This window comes from Bubalus bubalis, chromosome 22 (assembly GCF_019923935.1).
Source record: "Bubalus bubalis isolate 160015118507 breed Murrah chromosome 22, NDDB_SH_1, whole genome shotgun sequence".
Taxonomy (NCBI): Eukaryota; Metazoa; Chordata; class Mammalia; order Artiodactyla; family Bovidae; genus Bubalus; species Bubalus bubalis.
In genome coordinates, this window is record NC_059178.1 from 53,381,090 (window position 1) to 53,405,174 (window position 24,085).

Below are 24,085 nucleotides of genomic sequence, written 5' to 3' on the forward strand. Positions count from 1 at the left end.
TTATTATGAACCCTCACTTATGTTATAATGAAAAGTACAAAGAAAAATACAAAATAAAATGTCTCTTGCTAGACTATGCATTAAAATTTCTTATCTTAGGTTTGCTCTTTTCATTTTGGTTTTTTGAAATGTGTGGTATATTTACACAGAAGGAATAAACTGAATGCCACATATCTTTAAACTTGAAACCTGACATATTATATTGAATTTTATTTGCTTCTAAGTGTTGTGCAGTATGAGTTCTGCTCATCAAATTGTGAAATTCAATATTTTTTTTCTTCCAGTTAATGGAAAATGCTTAAATAAATGACATTTTGGTCCACTATATTATATTTGGTGGTGGATCATAGATAAGAGTGGAAAGAAGCAAAAAGCTAAAGCATTTACTTTTCTAAAAAAAATAAGACTGCTACTATTTTTAATCTCTGTAACCTCCAAGGGTTTGTTTGGTTTTGTTTTGTTTTTGTTTTTTACAAAATTAAAAAATACATTCTTAACCTTGTGCTACACACATTAAGTTGGCTATTTTAAGATGATAAGCATTTCATATATTAGACATTTAACATAACTAAAAACCAACGCTTTAGAAAATGGGACTGAGGGGGTTGCTTACCAATTAAAATTTGTTGAAGGAAATTGAATGGCAACAGTTGAGATGTGATTAGCTCACAGCATAAAGCCAAGAGAAGCCTGTCAGTCTCCACCCGCTCCTTCCTGCTACCTCTGTTCCCACTATATTGTAGTCTCTCATTTTTAACTTTTTTGAAACTTCCCATACTCTCCTACTTACCATGCAAGAACAAATCTGTTGAAGGCTCCCTGTATCTTTCCAACTCCTCAATCCTTCCTTTAATTAACTACTTCATTCTGACTAACCCCTCTTCATGGGCCTCCAGCCACCTGGATGATAATAGTAAGCCCCTTTCTGCAGCTGATGCCATGTGCATCTTCAACCACAAAATTAGAGAACTCTTGATGATCACATGGAGTTCTGACAATTCTGACATTTCATAGATGTTAAATTTGTCAATCTAGATTTAATTCCTCTTACTGTCTAAAACTTTGAAAGTACAGTGGTATATATGCCAAAATATATTTTATTCTGAAGACAAACAAATAATATCTGTCACCATCACACAGGTGATGAGAAGGTAGCCCAGAAGGGAAAGTGCATTCTCACCAGGCTAGTCCTGGCCTCTCTCATCTCTTGCCCACATTTCTGCAGCTTCCTCATCTCTCTGTCTCCAAGCTCATCATTCTTCAACTCATCCTCAACACTATTGTCACAGAGGTCTTCCTAAAATACCCTCCATTGAGGCTGATTTTCAGGTCTAGTACTTCATGCTTTATTATTATCTATAAAATACAGCTCTGTCAAAACAAGATGTTAACAAATTGTTTGCTAAACTATTTCTACTAGTCTCCTATAAGAAATCTTCATGCTTCTGAACTGGTCTTTTAGCAAACATTGAAAATATTTTTCCAGGCCCTCAAGATTTTCTTGCGTAAATAACCATTCTCCTCATCTACGCCTACCTTTCCTTCCAACCATCCCCACATGGTGATGAAGGTTGAAAAAGTGAAAGTGTTAGTTTCTCAGTCCTGTCTGACTCTGTGAGCCCATGGACAGTAGTCCCCTAGGCTCTTCTGTCCATGGAATTCTTTAGGCAAGAATGCTGGAGTCAGTATCCATCCCCTTTTCCAGGGGATCGTCCTGACCTGGAGATCAAACCCAGGTCTCCTGCATTGCAGGCAGATTCTTTACCATCTGAGCCACCAGGGAAGCCTGTGATGAACATTAGGACCACGCAGTTTAGTGATGTCTCTGTTGTCAAACCCCCTGTTCACTTATCATCTGTCTTGCTTGTTTGGCTTGTACTAACGCTATCTCATAATACAGATTTTTATAGAAATTTATTGTTCTCTTTGGAGATATAACTTTGTTAAGGGTAGAGACAACTCCCAATAAATTTATGTCAATTGTTAGAACAATTAAGGTGACTCATGCAAGGATACAAATAATTTGGAGATCGATTCAAAATAATCAAACGATTACCTGACTGACATTTATTTAGTTTTGACACTTTTATTTATGGAAGATGTTAGATTGCAGGGATTTTTTTAATGGGTAGGAAATATACTGTTGTGTGAAAATTGTATGTCTTAATTATGTTGAATTGGTTCATGGTGTTTTTTGGGTCTACTATAGTCTTCTACTTTTCTGTGTATTCATCCTATTAATTTTTGAGAGTTTGATATTGAAACTCCAACTAAAAATCTTAATTTATCTACTTAAAAAATAATTGTAATATACTCTGGAACTATGTTTAACTTTGGTCTGTATCTCCCAAGTCATATGTAAATGTGTTATCATAATTCCATAATTTAAAAATTAAGAAAGAGAAAACAAAACTGATTAGGAAATAGTCTGCCCTCTTCTCAAGAGAATAATCATGTAATCTTAATAACATACAGGCAAAATATTTCAAAAAAATACAACTTATGCTATATAAAGAAAAACTTAGTACTGTACCTCGTATTTCACTTTAACTTTTAGTATACATACCAAAGTCTCTATCAGTGGTAGGCATCCCCTTGAGATACAAGGAATCTGGAACAACATTTAAATAAAGGAGAAAGGAAATTAGAAATCCTTCTGAGACATGTCTTCAATAAATTATCCATGCAAAACTGTTAAGATACTGGCAGGTTCTCAGAAATAAACTACTGAATCTTGCATCCCAGGAAAGTAGACCCATGTCAATAAATTCAGTTGTTTTAGTCTGAGAGTTCACATTACTTAATACCTTTAGAATCGACCCTCATTAAGATAGTGCTCTAGAGTCCAAATTGTCAGGGTCTTGCAACCATTTCAGTGTATAAGCTATCTCCTTTCTTATAAGATCCTATAGATGAGGATAATTATCCATGGTAGCAATGTAATGTGAAGTGGAGAGGATTTAGCCCTGAAACAATATCTATCCTTTTACGAAATTGGTCTTCAAATGTAATCATTGAGAATTTTGACAAGGTGAGCTCTTGTTTTTTAGATGGAAGTCAAGGGTGAAAGTGGTGGAGGGATGTGGTAGGTGGTTTTCTCCAGCAAGGAAGATTTAAGATTTGGGAGGGTTCCCAGTTTTCAGTCTGACCTACGTCTTCCTACATCCCCCTTCTCAACATTTAGAGTCCCACTTTTGAGCCACCAAGGCTCCTAATGCCCATAGTAGAGACCTGGCGACGTGTGTGGATCTGAATGGAAACTGTGCAACAGTTCCAGGTATGCCCTGAACCTGAGGCTCCAGAACAACTTCCCTGCAATGATATGAGTTAAAAGAGAACCCAGAATATCCTAAATACCACATGCTAGCAACTCTACTATATACAAATGGGATAGATTCAAGAGCAAACAACCATAGATCTGTGATTAGAGCATAGATACGTCAAAGGAGGGGAACAAAGAGGCCAAATGTAACAATAATATTTACTAAGGCATATGCTTAACTCTAGGCTTTCCAGATGGTTCAGTGGTAAAGAATCCGCCTGCAGTGCAGGAAACACAGGTTGTGAAGATCCCCTGGCAGGAAATGGCAACCCACTCCAGCACTCTTGCCTTGCAAATCCCATGGACAGAGGAGCCTGGTGGGCTACAGTCCATGGGGTCACAAAAGAGTCAGACACAACTCGGTGACTAAACAGCAACTGCAGCAATCAACAATAATACTTAACTGTATTGAAAAACAGTCGGAAAAAGTATAAATAACATGAAAAACTATGTAGGAATGAAATGAAACTATACATTTTTCTAAATTAGTTACTAATAATAAGCCTAGCAACTACCTTGAATATTTAATGCAGACTCAAAATATATTAGTTAATCCTAATAGCTGACTGAACATATTAAGAAAAAATAAAAGAGGATGATTAATACCATAACCTATAATACACAGAGAAAAATGAATGTAAAATAAGTTATATATCCCACATGCTTTAGTTTATAAAGCCTAAAGATGAAAAGTAAGGAAGTTAATTTTTATCTTGATAAATTAGAAGAACAATTTTGAAAAAACGAAGGACTTCCCCAGTGGTCCAGTGGTTAAGACTCTCTGCCCTCAGTGCAGGGGGCAAAAGTTCAATCTCTGGTTGGGGAATTAAGATCCCATATGCTATATGGAGTGGCCAAAGAGTAAATTAATTAAAAATTTTTAAATAAATTAATTTTAACAAATAAGTGAAACTAAGAATAGAAAATTTTCAAAGATTAAGCTAATGTAAACCAAAATATAAAACAAAAACTATTCAAAAAACTAAATAAATCTGAAATATGATGCTTTGAAAAGATTAATAAGAGATTAACTCCATGAAGATTTAACAAGGCAAAAAGATAGTGAGCTTGAAGGGCAAGATCAGTAATGAACTAGGAATCAGAAGAGTACATATAGAAGAAAGTAGGGGGTTAGAGACAAATACTGTGCACTATATATGGTAGTCAGTTTGAAAATTGAGAAAAAAATATATCTTAGCGAAATACGAGTTACCAGAGTCAAGTCTAAAAAATAGGAGAAACTGAATAAGCCAGTTACAACTACCAAAATTGTGAGTTTTTAGAGCTTTTCCATTGAAAAGGGCACTAGGAACAAATGGATTCACAAATGAGTTTCTGTCTCCTAAAGAACAGATAATTCCAATATTGTTTACAATATTCCAGACCATGGGAAAAACTAAACTAAAAACTCCTAATTTATTTTATGATTATAACATACCACAAACCTGACAAAAATAATGCCAAAGACTAATATGATATAGAGTAGATACGTAGCTATAACCAAAAAATTAGTGGAAACATACAAGAATTACAAAAATACATATGCAGTGCCTTATCAGGTCTGCAGGATTTTTTCAATTTGGGAAACTGTTTAGGACATTTTACCATAGCAACATATTAGAGAAGAAAAACCATATGAATGAATATTTACAGTACATGATAAAAAAAAAAATTCCATGCCTGTTAATAAAATCTCTATCTAGAACAGGAAAAATTTTGTGCAAAATTAATAGAATTCTTGTGACATTTTGTTGCTACAGAGACTTGCATTTCATTAAATAAAATAAATGTTGCCCCTGGAAGTAAAGACACTTGATTACAAAAGAACCCTGGGGCTTTTAACTTTATTTCAATGTCACTTTAAAATATTAAAGATGGAGCATTAATTAAACATAGTGAAGTAAGATTTAAATATTAACTTGCAGACAACCAAGTGTTGTGCTTAAAGGAGAATGAGAATTAAAAACTTGGGATTGCTTGGGGAGTTTAATTCACACTCTAGTATGTACTTTAAGACAGTATTTTCCTCAAATAGGTATGAGTTACACAGTTATTTTTGAAAAAACATATAGTGCAAGAGGCAAACGTTTTCCATGAAAATGTGTAGATCTGAGGTTTTTTTCACTTCCTCATTTAATATTTTGTATTAATAAGTATAGGATGGGGCAACTGCAGTGGTAGTCATTTAATACCAGAGAATGTTGCCCTGATTTGGACTTAGAGGCATTGTGTTTTGAATATCAACTATGGAGTTAAAAAGAAAAAATCAAGAAACTTCATTCCAGTTTGTTCCTGTATACTTTACTAACTAGAGTGAAGGATGTCTTTCCTTCATGTCTTTGTACCTTCAAATCTAGGGGGAAAAAAGGTGTCTCAACTATTGGTTGGTAATTCTAGTCCAACATTTTTTTTCAGCCCTATTTAAGCACTGTCAGTAGACGTCAGTTGAATTTAATGTTGCTTTGATATCACAAATCATACTTACTTTGAGGTTACTTGCACATCCACTTGCTGTGATGTAAGGATGTTAGAAGCCTATTTATAATCACAGAACATTCATGGAATTAAAAAACCAAAATGTTAACTCACTCTTTCATGAAATAAAGAAAAAAATTGATTAAACCATTCAAAAGATACTATAACCAGGAAAGTCTAACAAAATGAGATGGGAATATCACCCCTTTCCATTAAAAATAAATAAATCTTCCTAAAAATTTAACTTGTAAAATGTAAGCTTCCAAATTGTATATCATCAGCTTTATTCATCTCACTATGAAATTACTGTCTGCTCCTGAAAATAATTATCCAGTGGTACCAATTATACAGGCTTCCCCAGTGGCTCAGCAGTAAAAGTATCCACCTGCAAAGCAGGAGATGCAGGAGACACAGGTTCTACCCCTGGGTCGAGAAGATCCCCTGGAAGAGTAAATGGCAACCCACTCCAGTATTCTTGCTGGGAAAATCCCATGGGCAGTGGAGCCTGGCTGGCTATGGTCCATAGGGTCAAACGAGTGAGACACAACTGAACACACACACATTCACACACACACCAATCATATATTCTTAGGGTCAGTGAATTAGATGTTATTAGAGATTATAAAAGCAGTCTTTTTCACAACATAATTTATAAGGACAGAAATAGGGAATTTTAGTTTCTGAAATCTTGATTTAACAATGATTTAAGGACTTGTGCTCAGCCCCAAGGTTAAGAAGCAGGCACACTCTCCATTCTCTAGAGAAATATACTGTCTACATAGATACAGACATAAAACTCAAAATTATTTTGGGGTAAGCAGAGAAGAATGATGTCAGCAAGACGACAGAATAGATATTTTCAGCACTCATTTGTTAGAATTAACAAATGATCTCAATAAAGTTGCAGGATACAAAATCAACGTATATGAATCAGTTGCACTTCTGTACACCAACAACAAACTGGCCAAAAAAAGAAATTAAGAAAACCATCCCATTTACAGCAGAATCAAATAGAATAAAACACTCAGGAATACATTTAACCAAGGAGATGAAAGAGCTATATGCTGAAAGCTATTAAACATTGATAAAAGAAATTAAATACTATGCAAATAAATGGAAAGATATCCTATGTTCATGGATATAAAGAAATAACATTGCTAAAAATGCTAACACTTGATCCTGAATTGCCAAAGCAATATTGAGGGGGAAAAAAAAAGCTGAAGACCTCATACTCCCTGACTTCAGAGTGTACTATAAAGCTACAGTAATCAACAGTTTGGTACTGGTGTAAAAACAGAGACACAGATCAATGGAATCAATAGAGAACCTAGAAATAAACCCACACACTTATTAATCTATGACAAAGGAGACAAAAATATACAATGGGGAAAAGCATTCTCTTCAATAAGTGGTTCTGGGAGAATCAGACACTTAAATGTGAAAAAATGAGATTACATTTTCTCACATCATATATAAAAACAAACTCAAATGGATTAAAGATGTAAATGTAAGAGCTGAAACTATAAAACTCCTAGTAGAGAATATAAGCAGAGCACTCTTTGATACAAATTGTAGAAATGATTTTTTGAATCTGTCTCCTAAGACAAAAGAAATAAAAGCAAAAATAAGTAAATGGATCCTAATTAAACTTAAGCTTTTGCACAGCAATAGAAACCATCAACAAAATAAAAACCTACTGAATGAGAGAAAATATTTGCAAATAATATGACTGACAAGAGTTTAACATCCAAAATATACAAACAGCTCATACAACTCAATATCAAACCAAACAACAAACAACCCAATTGAAAAATGGACAGAAAAGAAGGAAACCTTGTTATTTACAATAACGTTAATAAAGCTATGAACCTGAAGGACATTATGTAAGCAGAATAAACTGAAGCCAAAATTTAAACACTGAATGATCTAACAGTCAAACTCATGAGAGCAGAAAATTGAACGACAGTGGCTAGGGGCTGGAGGATCGGGGAAATGGGGAGATGTTAGTCAAAGGGTATCAAGTTTCAGTTAGGCAGAATGAATAGAATCTGGAGAGCTAATGTCCAGTATGGTGACTCTAGTTAATAATACTGTATTGTATACTTGAAATTCACTAAGAGAGTAGATCTTAAGTGTTTTCACCACCACCACCACCAAAAATAGTAACTATGTGAGGTGACAGATATGTTAATATGATTGAGTTAATCATTTCACAATGTAGACTTATAAAAAATTTCACATGTTAAACGTTAAGCATACACATTTTTATTTGTTCATAGTAACTAAACAAAACTGGAAAGATACTGAGAAAAGATCTGTGGTATAAATTTGTATGGTATTAGTTCAGTTCAGTTCAGTCGTTCAGTCGTGTCCGACTCTTTGCGACCCCATGAATTGCAGCACGCCAGGCCTCCCTGTCCATCACCAACTCCCTGAGTTCACTCAGACTCACGTCCATCGAGTCAGTGACGCCATCCAGCCATCTCATCCTCTGTCGTCCCCTTCTCCTCCTGCCCCCAGTCCCTCCCAGCATCAGAGTCTTTTCCAATGAGTCAACCCTTCACATGAGGTGGCCAAAGTACTGGAGTTTCAGCTTTAGCATCATTCCTTCCAAAGAAATCCCAGGGCTGATCTCCTTCAGAATGGACTGCTTGGATCTCCTTGCAGTCCAAGGGACTCTCAAGAGTCTTCTCCAACACCACAGTTCAAAAGCATCAATTCTTCGGTGCTCAGCTTTCTTCACAGTCCAACTCTCACATCCATACATGACCACAGGAAAAACCATAGCCTTGACTAGATGCACCTTTGTTGGCAAAGGAATGTCTCTGCTTCTGAATATGCTATCTAGGTTGGACATAACTTTCCTTCTATAGCCAGTGTTAAAGGAGGTGTCCCAGGAGGAAACATTTGGGACAAGAATGAAAAAACAAAAGAAGAGAATTAGCAAGGTAGAAAAGTAGTCATTTCAGGCAGAAAGAAGAGCTCATTCAGAGACCCCACTGAGGGCGATGAGGATGAAGATGCTGGTAACAGAAATAGTAGAAGAAAGGGAGAAGGACAACTCAAGAAGTGGCAATTGGTTACGAGAGAGAAGTGTAGAATCCAGTGCTTTTTTAGAGATGGAATTTATAAGACTTTATACTGGTTGGGTAGTGGAAAGAAGCTGAAAGAAGAATTCCTCTAAAATAACCAGCCCTCCAGACCAGCAGAGGCAGCAGCCGGAGCAGCCGCAGCCTGCGTCCTCTCCCGCCGGCCCTCCGCCGCCCTCCACCCGCCCCGGGGTCTCTTTCCCCCTTCCTCCTCCTCCTCCTCCACCCCCCCCTTCCTCCTCCGCCCGCCCGCGGGGCCCCCCTCGCCTTCCCGCCCGCCCCTATTGTTCCGCCCCCGGCCTCCCGCCCTTCCCCTTCCCGCCCGCTCCCCTTTTCCCCTCAGTCGCCTCGCGCCTGCAGTTTTTGGCTTGACCCCCACCAGTGACCAAAGACTTGACCACTCAAAGTCCAGCTCCTCAGAACACTGCTCGACATGGACACCAGAGTGATTGAAGGTGGATTAAATGTCACTCTCACCATCCGGCTACTTATGCATGGAAAGGAAGTTGGCAGTATCATCGGAAAGAAAGGAGAATCAGTTAAGAAGATGCGCGAGGAGAGTGGTGCATGTATAAACGTCTCAGAAGGGAATTGTCCTGAAAGGATTATCACTTTGGCTGGACCCACTAATGCCATTTTCAAAGCCTTTGCTATGATCACTGATAAACTGGAAGAGGACATCAGCAGCTCTATGACCAATAGCACATCTGTCAGTAGACCCCCAGTCACCCTGAGGCTGGTGGTCCCTGCTAGTCAGTGTGGCTCTCTCATTGGGAAAGGTGGTTGCAAGATCAAGGAAATACGAGAGAGTACAGGGGCTCAGGTCCAAGTGGCAGGGGATATGCTCCCCAACTCAACTGAGCAGCCCATCACTATTGCTGGCATTCCACAATCCATCATTGAGTGTGTGAAACAGATCTGAGTGGTTATGTTGGAGACTCTCTCCCAGTCCCTCCCGAAGGGCGTGATCATCCCGCACCGGCCCAAGCCATCCAGTTCTCCGGTCATCTTTGCAGGTGGTCAGGACAGGTACAGCACAGGCAGCGACAGTGCGAGCTTTCCCCACACCACCCAGTCCATGTGCCTCAACCCTGACCTGGAGGGACCACCTCTAGAGGCCTATACCATTCAAGGACAGTATGCCATTCCACAGCCAGATTTGACCAAGCTGCACCAGTTGGCAATGCAACAGTCTCATTTTTCCCATGACGCATGGCAACACGGGATTCAGTGGCATTGAATCCAGCTCTCCAGAGGTGAAAGGCTATTGGGCAGGTTTGGATGCATCTGTTCAGACTACTTCTCATGAACTCACCATTCCAAACGATTTGATTGGCTGCATAATCGGGCGTCAAGGCGCCAAAATCAATGAGATCCGTCAGATGTCTGGGGCGCAGATTAAAATTGCGAACCCAGTGGAAGGATCTACTGACAGGCAGGTTACCATCACTGGATGTGCTGCCAGCATTAGCCTGGCTCAATATCTAATCAATGTCAGGCTTTCCTCGGAGACGGGTGGCATGGGGAGCAGCTAGAACAATGCAGATTCATCCATAATCCTTTCTGCTGTTCACCACCACCCATGATCCATCTGTGTAGTTTCTGAACAGTCAGCGATTCCAGGTTTTAAATAGTTTGTAAATTTTCAGTTTCTACACACTTTTATCGTCCACTCATGATTTTTTAATTAAAGCATTTTAATTCCTTTCTCTGTTCAGCTGTTAATGCTGAGATCCATATTTAGTTTTATAAGCTTCTCCCTTTTTTTTTTTTTTTTTTGGCTCATGAATTTTTTTTTGTTTGTCATGGAAATGTAAGAGTGGAATATTAATACATTTCAGTTTAGTTCTGTAATGTCAGTAATTTTTCAAAAAAATTAAAAGATGGACTGGAAAAAATAAATAAATAAAATAAAATAACCAGCCCTAAGAATTGATTAAAGAGTGGGGTGTAAGTTGATGCAGCCTCTATGGAAAGGAGTATAGATCCTCAAAAAATTAAAAATAGGACAACCATATGATCAAGCACTTCACTCCTGGGTATTTATCTGAAGAAAAGGAAAACACTAATTTGAAAAAAGTGTATATGCACCCTTATGTTTCTTCCAGCATTATTTACGACAGCCAAGATAGGAAGCAACTTGAGTGTCCATCAACAGATGAATGAATAAAGAAGATTTGGCATTTGTCTGTCTCAGATCAGATAGATCAGATCAGTTGCTCAGTCGTGTCCGACTCTGTGCGACCCCATGAATTGCAGCACGCCAGGCCTCCCTGTCCATCACCAACTCCAGGAGTTCACTCAGACTCACGTCCATCGAGTCAGTGATGCCATTCAGCCATCTCATCCTTTGTCGTCCCCTTCTCCTCTTGCCCTCAATAGCTCCCAGCATCAGAGTCTTTTCCAATGAGTCAACTCTTCACATCAGGTGGCCAAACTACTGGAGTTTCAGCTTTAGCATCATTCCTTCCAAAGAAATCCCAGGGCTGACCTCCTTCAGAATGGACTGGTTGGACCTCCTTGCAGTCCAAGGGACTCTCAAGAGTCTTCTCCAACACCACACTTCAAAAGCATCAATTCTTCAGCACTCAGCCTTCTTCACAGTCCAACTCTCACATCCATACATGACCACAGGAAAAACCATAGCCTTGACTAGACGGACCTTTGTTGGCAAAGTAATGTCTCTGCTTTTGAATATGCTATCTAGGTTGGTCATAACTTTCCTTCCAAGGAGTAAGCGTCTTTTAATTTTATGGCTGCAGTCACCATCTGCAGTGATTTTGGAGCCCAGAAAAATAAAGTCTGACACTGTTTCCACTGTTTCCCCATCTATTTCACATGAAGTGATGGGACTGGATACCATGATCTTCGTTTTCTGAATGTTGAGCTTTAAGCCAACTTTTTCACTCTCCACTTTCACTTTCATCAAGAGGCTTTTTAGTTCCTCTTCACTTTCTGCCATAAGGGTGGTGTCATCTGCATATCTGAGGTTATTGATATTTCTCCCAGCAATCTTGATTCCAGCTTGTGTTTCTTCCAGTCCAGCGATTCTCATGATGTACTCTGCATAGAAGTTAAATAAACAGGGTGACAATATACAGCCTTGACGAACTCCTTTTCCTATTTGGAACCAGTCTGTTGTTCCATGTCCAGTTCTAACTGTTGCTTCCTGACCTGCATACAAATTTCTCAAGAGACAGATCAGGTGGTCTGGTATTCCCATCTCTTGAAGAATTTTCTACAGTTTATTGTGATCCACACAGTCAAAGGCTTTGGCATAGTCAAGAAAGCAGAAATAGATGTTTTTTCTGGAACTCTCTTGCTTTTTCCATGATCCAGCTGATGTTGGCAATTTCATCTCTGGTTCCTCTCTGCCTATTCTAAAACCAGCTTGAACATCAGGAAGTTCACGGTTCACATATTGCTGAAGCCTGGCTTGGAGAATTTTGAGCATTACTTTACTAGCATGTGAGATGAGTGCAATTGTGCAGTAGTTTGAGCATTTTTTGGCATTGCCTTTCTTTGGGATTGGAATAAAAATGGACCTTTTCCAGTCCTGTGGCCACTGCTGAGTTTTCCAAATTTGCTGGCATATTGAGTGCAGCACTTTCACAGCATCATCTTTTAGGATTTGAAATAGCTCAACTGGAATTCCGTCATCTCCACTAGCTTTGTTCATAGTGATGCTTCCTAAGCCCCACTTGACTTCACATTCCAGGATGTCTGGCTCTAGGTGAGTGATCACACCATCTTGATTATCTGGGTCGTGAAGATCTTTTTTGTACAGTTCTTCTGTGTCTTAGTATCTTCTGCTTTTGTTAGGTCCATACCATTTCTGTCCTTTATCGAGCCCATCTTTGCATGAAATGTTTGTCTACATATCTATTATATATATGGAATATTATTCAGCCATGCAAAGAATGAAATCCTGTATTTATGACAACATGGATTGACCTGGAGGGTATTATGCTAAAGTGAAATAAACCAGAGAGAGAAAGACACATATTCTGTTATCACTTATATGTGAACTCTGAAAAATAAAACAAATTTAACAAAACTTTAAACAGTCATAGAGACAGAGAGCAAATGGTAGTTGTCAGAGGGTAAGGGGTAGGAAGAGGAAAGAAATAGGTCAAAGGGGGACTAAGAGGTCCAAACTTTCAGTTACAAAGTCACTGAGTCACAGGTATGAAATGTAGTGTCTGGAAGTGTAGTCAGTAATCATATGATACTTTTGTATGGTGACAGAGGGTAACTAGACTTAATGTGGTGATCATTTGGTGATGTATAGAAATACATTTCTTGTTTACCAGGAACTAACATAGTGTTCAAAGTCAATCGTGCTTCAAAAGTGAATAAACAAACATTCATAGAAAAAGAGATCAGATTTGTGACTACCAGTGGTGGAGGGTGAGTGAAGCGAGGATTGAATGAAAGTCATTAAAAGGTACAAACTTCCAGTTATAAGATTAGTAAGTACTAGGGATATAATGCACATGATAATTGTAAATAACACTGTTATTTATATGCAATATATGAAAGTTGTTAAGAGTAAATCCTAAGAGCTGTCATCGCAAGGAAAAAATATGTGTCTATATGAGATGATGAATTTCACTAAGCTTGCTCTGGTAAACATTTCATGATGTTGGTTTGCCAAATTATTATGTTGTACATCTTAAACTTATCCAGTGCTGTATGTCAATTATATCTCAATAAAACTAGATGGAAAAATTATACTAGAAGATAGGGCTAAAAAAAAAGAGTAGTGCTATAGCAGTATAAGGATGTCCCATACCATATTGGAATATGCTTATTCTTTTTTTAAAGATTTTTTGAACCATTTTAAAAGTCTTTATTGAATTTGTTTTATGTTTTTCATTTTTGGCTGTGAGGCATGTGGGATCTTAGCCCCCTGGACAGGGATTGAACCTGCACCCTGTGTGTTGGGATGCAATCTTAACCACTGAACCACCAGGGAAGTCCCTGGAATATATTCATTCTATACAGTGACCTTGAGCAAATTATCCAACACCTATAAACCTATCTGATTGTTTGAAAAATGGAAATAATGATACCAAACTTTATGATCTTCTGACGCTTAAAGATAGTGTGTGTAGCATCTAACACTCTACTCTGGCATTTAGTGTTAATTTATGAATGATACATATTGTGTATATTATTATTAGTTGGGATATGGCTGTGGCTGCTGTAAGAGATACCCTAAAAGGCCAGACCTGAAACTGACCATATCATCTCATATGCAGAAATTAGTCTCTATCCTGAGCAGTTACCTGTACTGTGCTATGCTGTGCTAAGCCGCTTCGGTTGTATCTGACTCTTTGCAACACTATGGACCATAGGGCACCAGGCTCCTCTGTCCATGGCATTCTCCAAGCAAGAACACTGGAGTGGGTTGCCCTGCCCTCCTCCTGGGGATCTTCCCCACCCAGGGCTCGTACTGGTGTCGCTTGCATCTCCTGCATTGGCAGGCAGATTTTTTTACCGCTGCAGCACCTGGGAAGACCAAGAATGTGTTGTAGGAGCCACCTATTTGATTAACATAGGAGCAGAAATTTCTCTACCACAATTATTCTTTCCCATTGTTAAGGAAATTTAAGACTGAATTCTCAAATATTTTTACCTCAAGCAAATGAGATTGAATGGTAATTGTATATTTCTCTTGCTAATTGTGCTTTTCAGACACTACATCAACCAGAGATATGAGAAAAGAAGATTATTTATTCAAAAATGTGTTAATTAGTACAGAGAGAAGACTAGGACCTGTGTATTATTTATAGTCCAATGGCTCATAACTTTGAATTAACTTCAAATATTTATGATCAGCTGAAATTAATGATGGCCTTTTAAAAGGAAATTTATATTTCACAAAAAAAGTCTGTAAGTTTAACAAAAGTCCTACAAGGATAATAAAATTATATAAATTGAAAATATATACATATATATTTAGTGAGCTGGGAACTGTAGTTTAATTCAGGATATACCCAAATCTAGATTAATTTGATTTTTAACTGTAGAGTTCTCCTAAAAGTGATAACCAGCAATTAAAACAGACAGGTTTCTATATTTCAGAACAAGATCTAACATTAAAGCCCTAATATTATAGTTTAGAAAATCTTTATTTCATTTATAAGGAAAAATAAATATCTGGTTTAGAAAGTTTGAATAATCAAATACTTAAAAATACAATACAAACTAAGGATAACACTCTAAACAGGTCCTTTCATTGCACCTCTTCCTTTTACACACAAAAAAATCATTGCATGCTATATTATTTCACATAGAAATGCCCTGGTTTTAAAATGTGTATGTTACTTTTAAGAAAAAAGTATGAAGGTATTATTTATAAAAGGAATACTTAATATTTAAAATTGACATTCCAAAGGTTAAAAATGGTAATCTTATTATTCTTCTCCTTTATACTGTTTCTCTATTAACATAAACTGAATGCTATTTTCGTACATAAACCTTTACATCTCTTAATGAAATGCCCAATTTTCATGTACTCCTTTGTTATTTCAGACAAAAAACTTCTAAGTGCACAGTGATTTACATAAAGAAAATTCTGCAACCCTCGTTGTTTCTAAAATTTTCTATAGTTACCCTCTGACATAAAACCATTTCATTTAGTGTGTGGCCTGTGGCAACAGCTAATAACTCAGCAGTGGTCCCAGCGAGGAGATGCAAAGCTCCCAGAAGTGTTGTAAGTTAGTGCAATAACGCTGAGCGATGGGTGCGTAGAATTGCTTTCTGATTCTGCTGATGACAAGCCTGCACATGAGATTTCCCCATCACGTAACCTTAGCCTACAAAACTCCCGTACATTGGCATAACTGTAAGATGTCAATAAAGCGTTTGTAATAATGACCATGAAAACCTTTTTCTTTAGACTAATAATGTATCCCTTATTTTTTTCTAATTGGATTTTCCTAATATTTTGGAGGATATACTGTGAAGGCAAATTGATTTTATTCATCTACAGTGTTTCATACATCTAATAACTTTTGAAGCTTCCTTTAACAATCCTTAGAAGCCTCGTTTTACAATCCATTAATTATATTTTAGTGTCTTTATGCAACTACATCACTTTACACAAAAATATTAAAATTAAAAACATGCCTGCTTTAAAATGAGAATTACAGGTAAAAATCAATACTAATGATATGCTCAACACTCTAACATTGATTGTGATAATACATTGTTATGCTAAAAACAATATAGATAGTAATACACACACACACACATATAGCCATCTACTTTAAAATAAGTTCTATTTGCTATTCTTGCAGTTTTTTCTTTCTAAACTTGGGATTGTTACAATCATACATAAAGTGTGAAAAATTAATAATCATATACAACCTGGTTACTTGGATAACTGAGAAACAAAACCTGGCTAAGTTTTCATCCTTCTGTTCAGAAGCTTGTTTTTCTATCAGGTATCCCTCATATCTACATATGTAGATGAATATTTATATATTATATTTTATTGATTTATATTTATGTTTTGGAAAATAAACATTAACCACTATGAGCTATTGCAGGAGATGCAATAGACGCAGGTTCAATCCCTGGGTCAGTAGTATCCCCTGGAGAAGGAAATGGCAACCCACTCCAGTATTCTTGCCCAGAGAATCCCATGGACAGAGGAGCCTGGCGGGCTACAGTCCATAGGGTCACAAAGAGTTGGACACAACTTAACCGACAACCCAGCAAGCACATTCAGGTATGTGAATGCACTCTGTCGTGTCTGACTCTTTGTGACCCCATGACTGTAGCCCACCAGGCTTCTTTGTCCATGGGATTCTCTGGGCAAGAATATTGGAGTGGGTCACCATGTCCTCCTCCAGGCGATCATCCCAACTCAGAGATCAAACCCATGTTTCTTGCATTGGTAGGCAGGTTCTTTGCCTCTAGCACCACCTGGGAAGCCCCCCCCCCTTCCTGAATACTATCATTATAAGGAGCTACTACTTTGGGGGGCTTAAAAGAGCAAATCCAGGAAGAAGCCCTACATAACTTAAGGCAGGACAAAAGCTAGTCTCAGTTTCTGACAGGAATCGACTAGCATCTGCTGGCATTTGAATCTTCACCAACATCAAATTTGACCCCCAGAGGAAGAGTGGGACCTTTCTTCCCTCGGTTTTAATTTCCATTACCTTTTCTGCCTGATGGAATAGAAAGCATTCTTGTTCATTTGAGGAAAATCAACACTGTAATCTAGCCTACATTTCAGAGGAAGGGAAGTCATATTTTCTTCTCTAAAGCTCACTACATTTCTTTAGCTTTCAACTATGAGCATACTCTACATTTACAATCATAAAAATGTTATTTAGAATATATTAACCATCCATTAAATCTGAACACACTATTCAATAAATGGTAGCTAATAGCTTTATAACTTATCCTACAACAGTAATTGCATTTTAAAATGTGTAACTGCCACCAGGCTACATGAATTAATCCAACTTGGTTATGGTATATAATCTTTTAACATGCTGTCAGAATTAGTTTGATAGTATTTTGTTGAGGACTTTTGCATCATTATAATCAAGGCTATTAGTCTGTAGGGGTTTTTTTTTTTTTTTCCTTTGTTGCTGTGTCTCTGTCTGACTTTAGTACCAGGGTAATGCTGGTCTTGCAGAATGAGCTTGGAATTATTCCCTCCTCTCCACTATTATTTTTGAAGAGTTTCAGGAGGATTGGTATTAAATCTTCTTTAAATGTCATAGTCTTCTCTAGGGAGGTCAAACTGACCCAGAACTTTACTGTGCTGGGAAGTTTTTGATTACCAATTCAGTTTCTTTATTTGTTATTGGTATATTCCAGTTTTCTATTTCTTCATGAGTATCTAGATAGATTGTGTGTTCTTAGGAATTTATTCATTTCCTCTCAATTGTCCAATTCGTTGGCGTACAATTGTTCATTATATAAATTATTTTCTGATTTTAGTTACTTGAGTCTTCTCCCTGTTTTATTAGGTAGTCTAGCTAAGAGTTTTTCAATTTTGTTGAACTTTTCAACAAATCAACTCAGTTTCATTGATTTTTTTCTATTCTCTATTTGATTTATTTCTGCTATAATCTTTATTTCCTTCTTTCTGTTAGCTTTGAGTTTAGTTTGTTCTTTTTCTGGTTTCTTGAGTTGAAAGTTAGTTTGTTGATTTAAGGTCTTTCTTTTTTAATGTATACATTAAAGCTATCAGATTCTCTTTTAGCACTCTTCTGTGTACCCAGCGTTTTATCCCTAAACAATCAATATTTGGTGCCTTTTAAAGTGAGTTTATTTATTCTCTGTTTTCCACACTGGATCCTCATTTTTGTGTGTGGTAGTATTTTTTGAGAATCTTTTGTGTACCAACCACTGTATTGTAGCTGGTGGACATCACAGACAAACATAAGAATACTTATCACAGTATAATAAAGACTATAAGGGAATTAGTGTATTGGTGATAATAGAACACATATTTTCAATTCTATCTCCTTTTTAGAACATTCTGGTCACCACAAACTAAATTTGTTTTGTGACTGACCAATGGAGGATTCCCTGAGGAGTGAGCTACAAGAGCTTAGATCTATCAGGGTCCAACCCTAGAGTTAGGTACAGTTTCCCAAACTGCATAGCATTGGAGAATGATAGCAAGATTTCAGGAAGGAGAACACCATGATGTCAACCACAGGCTGCTCACACAAACCTGAATGGTTATGGTGGGAGGTGGAGGTATCTGAATTAAGAGTAACATGTTAAGAGATGTTGAGTGTGGCCAGAATGTAGAGTGTGAGATCATAAGTGTGAGGATAGGCATAGAAAGGAATTTTAAGAAGTCAGGACTTATCATGAAGCAAAAGGAAGCTACTAAAGATTTGAAAGCTAAAGGATAATAGTAAAAAAGGAAGATAAGTATAGCTATAGTATAAAAATATCTTGGAAAGGTATTCTACCTAGCTGAGCTCGTGATGGTATATGGAGGGAATGGGTGTGTGGATGAAGAGATTGAAAGGGTAAAAAGATTCTCTGGATCTGTTTAGTACAGCTAGGAAAATTATATCCATGAGTTAGAGAAATAGAAATATCAATTAGATTAAAGAAAAAAAAGTGAGCTAAAATTAGAAATACTGTGCTCCTTTGTCTATGGGTCTTTAGGAGATAAATCAAAAGTCTAAGCAGGGATTTAGAAATTAGTAGCATACAGAGGCAAATGGGGTTCCCTATGAGGAGTCAGAGAACCAGAGAGGGAACCCTAAAGAATACCAGCATTTAAGGGGTAGAGATAAAAAAAAAAGCAGCTGCAGAGTCTGGACAAGAGTAGCCAGAATGTGGGACACATGGAGAATGTGGCAGCAGAGAAGGTGAGGAAGAAATATAATTTTTTTAAAAAAGTCAAAAACTACTATAAGTGACCAATAAGAAAGGTATGGAAATTATCTTTGGGATGCAGAGCGGAGAAAAAGAGATTGCTAGCCATCCTGGGAAACTAACTGAACCTCCCTGTGGCTGGTGACTGCAGTGTGTTAACAAGGAGCATTCCCGAGTTACAAAAGACTCCATGTCCATGAACTTGACGGTGAAGGCAGGTGTGAGTGAGGTCTAGATGGACAAATGCATATTTTCATTAAGATAAGAGAGACAAGCAAATAACTTCAGTAAATATAACAGCACATTTTGTAATCACGAAGTAGCCCAGAATACTCTAGCCACAAGGCACTAAACACACTCTAAGAAACATACAATCAGGCAGATCAGAATGAATTAGTGTTCAGGATTTTACACCCCTTGTCTTTCACATGTGGAGAGGGCAATGACTGGTGTAACTGACTGTATTTTCACAAAGATAATTCTCCTTCTCCATCCAGATTTCCTGCTCAGAACAGGTGCTTGCCAAGGAGCATTGCTGTGCTTCTGCAGAAGCAGTGCCACACTCCTGAAAACAAAGAGCCCTGACCTCTGCGAATGTGAAAGAAGCCCTGAGGGCCAGCATAGCCCCTGTGGGCAGTGCTTTGCCCAACAAAATATGAGCAGTTTGATCTCCCAGCCCATCCTTCCTCAGAAAAACTGCATCACAAATAACTACAAGGAATCCTTTCCTTGGACAGAAAGAAAGCTCTGCAAGGGGTAAGGAAACCATTGCCTTTCCTTTTCTTTGAAGACAGTTGCATCATTTCATGTCTTAGTATTTATAGATAGTACTAGGCATCTGTATCAATAGAACTAATAGCGAGCATCCCTAGATTATACTGACACAATACCAGAGCACGTTAGGTCAAAGAAAGAAGCTTGCTCTAAAGGTTCTGAATAAGCATTTGATTCCTGCACTCCCTCGTAGCTCAGATGATAAAGAATCTGCCTGCAATGCAGGAGACCCAGGTTTGATCCCTGGATCAGGAAAATACCCTGGAGAAGAAACAGCTACCTATTCCAGTATTCTTGCCTGGAGAATTCCATGGACTCCCTTTTGAGTTCCACCTTCCATCTCTACAGGGTAATGTCAACCCACTTTGCCTCATGTTCAAGAAATCAGGCTGCAGATTACCATCTGGTATTATTTTCTCTAGCCACGTGGAGGAATTACTCAAGCCATCTGGTCTATCTTCAACATGCATTCATGGAAAGTGCCCTCCATTCTCCTTGTTCTATCCTCCCAAACCAACAGGTCCCACAAGCTAACTCATACTCTCTTCTCTTAACACTCCATCCAGCATCATTCTCCTCCCTGTGCTGTGCTATACTAAGTTGCTCAGTCATGTCCAGCTCTTTGTGACCACATGGACTGTAGCCCACCAGGTTCCTTTGTCCATGGGGATTATCCAAGCAAGAACGCTAGAGTGGGTTGCCATGCCCTCCTCCAGGGGATCTTCCCAAACCAGGGATTGAACCCAGGTCTCCTGTACTGCAGGCAAATTCTTTACTGTCTGAGCCACCAGGAAAGCCCAAGAATACTGGAGTGGGTTCAGTTCAGTTCAGTGGCTCAGTCATGTCCAACTCTTTGTGACCCCATGGACTGCAGCATGCCAGGCTTCCTAGTCCATCACCAACTCCCAGAGCCTACTCAAATTCATGTTCATGTCAGTGATGCCATCCAACCATCTCATTCTCTGTCCTCCCCTTCTCCTGCCATCTTCAATCTTTCTCAACACCAGGGTCTCTTCCAATGAGTCGGTTCTTCACATCAAGTGGCCAAAGTATTGGAGTTTCAGTGGCTAGCCTATCCCTTCTCCAGGGGATCTTTCCAAACCAGGAATCCAACTGTAGTCTCCTGCAGGCAGATTCTTTACCTTGCCAAGCTACAAGGGAAGCCCTACCTTCTCTTAATTCTTTATAGTACAAATTTTTATATCAACTTCACAAAAAGTTGGGGATCATATATAACTTCCTAGTCTATTTCAGTTATTTATTAAACATGTATGTATTGAGGAGTTACTAGGGCCCATATAGTGTCCATAAAACATTCTTGCCTTCTTGGAACTATGGCTTTAATGGAAAATAAAAGAACAATGATATAATAGCTATTCAAATCCATATCTTTTGATGTGACCTCCTCCAACTAAACAGAAACTATGTGGAAAACAACATATTATACTAAGTATTTCACCCTTATGGCAGAAAGCAAAGAGGAACTAAGGAGCCTCTTGATGAAAGTGAAATAGGAGAGTGAAAAAGTTAGCTTAAAACTCAACATTCAGAAAACGAAGATCATGGCATCCAGTCCCATCACTTTATGGAAAATAGATGGAGAAACAATGGAAAGAGTGACAGACTATTTTCTTGGGCTTCAAAATCACTGCAGATGGTGACTACAGCCATGAAATGAAAAGACACTTGCTCCTTGGAAGAAAAGCTATGACCAACCTAGAGAGCATATTAAAAAGCAGAGACATTACTTTGCCAACAAAGGTCCATCTAATCAAAGCTATGGTTTTTCCAGTAGTCATGTATGGATGTGAGAGTTGGACCATAAAGAAAGCTGAATGCTGAAGAATTGATGCTTTTGAACTGTGGTGTTGGAGAAGACTCTTGAGAGTCCCTTGGGCTGCAAGATCAAACCAGTAAATCCTAAAGGAAATCAGTCTTGAATATTCATTGGAAAGACTGATGCTGAAGCTGAAGCTCCAATACTTTGGCCACCTGAGTCAAGAACTGACTCATTGGAAAAGACCCTGATGCTGGGAAAGATTGAAGGCAGGAAGAGCAGGGAACAACACAGGATAAGATGGCTGGATGGCATCACCAACTCAATGACATAAGTTTGAGCAAACTCTGGGAGTTGATGACAGAAAGGGAAGCCTGGTGTGCTGCAGTCCACGGGATTGCAAAGAGTTGGACACAACTGAGGGACTGAACTGATGTTGTACTAAGTATAGCATGAATCTTGGAGTTGGATGCACCTAATTCAAGTCTCAACTCTCTGTGAAACAGGCTATAAGTCAATTAACTTCTCTGTGGCTACTTTATTCACCTGTGAAATGAAGTCATTACTATCTACTTCTGAGGTTTCTGGAGAGGCTTAACTAATGTAATATATCCAAAATTTACTTACACTGAGAAAGTAAACATTACTAAAGGAATTAAACATTACTGAAAGAATGAATCTTTTGATCTGTTTGAAATTATGAAGGTGATATATATGTATATATATCACCTTCATTAAAACAAGAGACTTCATTAAAACAAGTATGTCAATCGTTGCTTCCAAAAACTAAATAGAACACAAAAATATGAGTGGATAAAAAATGTTGTTATTAAAAAATCTAAAAAGACTAATGAATAGCTCTCATGCTGGTTTTTTATTGAGGGCACTGTATGCCTGGCACTAGGCTGATGAATTTGATATCACCTTATGTACCTTTCAAAACCAATCTGTGAATAAATTTATAGGGATCAAATTTAAGGCTTAGAAAGGCAAGTAACAGGGTTGATGTCAGATCCACTTGTCTTCACTTTACTGCCCAGGTACTGACCATAATGTAGCAAGAGATTTTTCAATATACATGCAAGGATTTTCATAAACATACCAGAACAAACTGCACCAAATTTGCAACTCTGAATTATTGTTTTTGCATTCTCTGTGCTTAACTGAAAGCTCCATACATCTTTAATAAATAAAAGAGTAAAGAGTAAAGTTTTGTCTCTAGATAAATATTCAATTCAAGGGAGTCTCAGAAAGTCCTTTGTGTATTTCAAGTATTCCAATGCTGTTTATTTTTCAAACTCTCAGTGGAGTTTCTTCACAATCTGTGTAACTTTTTTTTTTTTTTGCATTTGTGAAACGGAGGCATTCTCATCTTTTAAAAATGGATGTGATTTCTGAAGATGACGAAAATTTATTCAAGGCCAAAGCTGGAGAGAAAGCATGCAAACATGTTGAGTACAGCTGTTTTGGGATTACCATGAAGTCACAAAACAAACTCTCCCTCTAAGTGGAGTCCAGATAAAAGAGTTCTAGCAAGTCCTCCTTTGTTCCGGTGCACGTGGCCTCTCACTGCACTCGGCTGTTTGATAGATTTTGACTGATGCAAAGAAAACATGCCGAAGAAGGAGTACAACTTACCTCTATCTCTGTTTTCTGTCCCTTTAGAGGAAATGATCGGCACCATGTGGAAACATTAGCAGATATTTCTCAAGATAGCACTTTCATCTGACACTGTGAGTTATAACACCCTGTGTTTGCAGAGTGATTTATCATTTTAACATATTCTGCAGTTAGTTAACTTTACCGGGCCCCAAAGGTACAGTTGCTGGTATTTTTCACTTCATTTTTCCCTCATGAGCACAACAAGGAAGTTTCACTCCCAAACTATTTTCGTCATGTCGTTCTCATCTTAGAAGTAAGTAACTCTCTTTGTGGGCTTTTGCACTTGTTTTTGCTAACTCTACTCAGCTTTAGTCCCTATTTATGTTGTTTTCAATTTGATTTCAGGTTTTAAGTATTATAACATCATGTTCAGAAAAATTTGTTTTTCCATGTGGAAGTCAGCACACATCACAGTACCACCATACCAGAAACAATGAGAAAAAAGATAGACTAATATGGTCACATAATTAAAAAAAAAAATCTGCACATAGCAACAAGTGATACAGACAAAGTTGAAAGATGACAAGCTGGTAAAAATTCATGTGGCAACCTTATATGACAGTCTGGTTTGTGATACATTGCATTTGTATTGTGGCTTATGGTTTATAGTGAAAT

At 37.9% G+C, this 24,085-nt stretch overlaps 1 pseudogene; it reads left to right on the forward strand.

Annotated features, from left to right (window-relative positions):
- The first annotated feature begins 9,052 nt into the window (after positions 1-9,052).
- Positions 9,053-10,740, forward strand: LOC102399847 (annotated as a pseudogene).
- Positions 10,741-24,085: the final 13,345 nt, after the last annotated feature.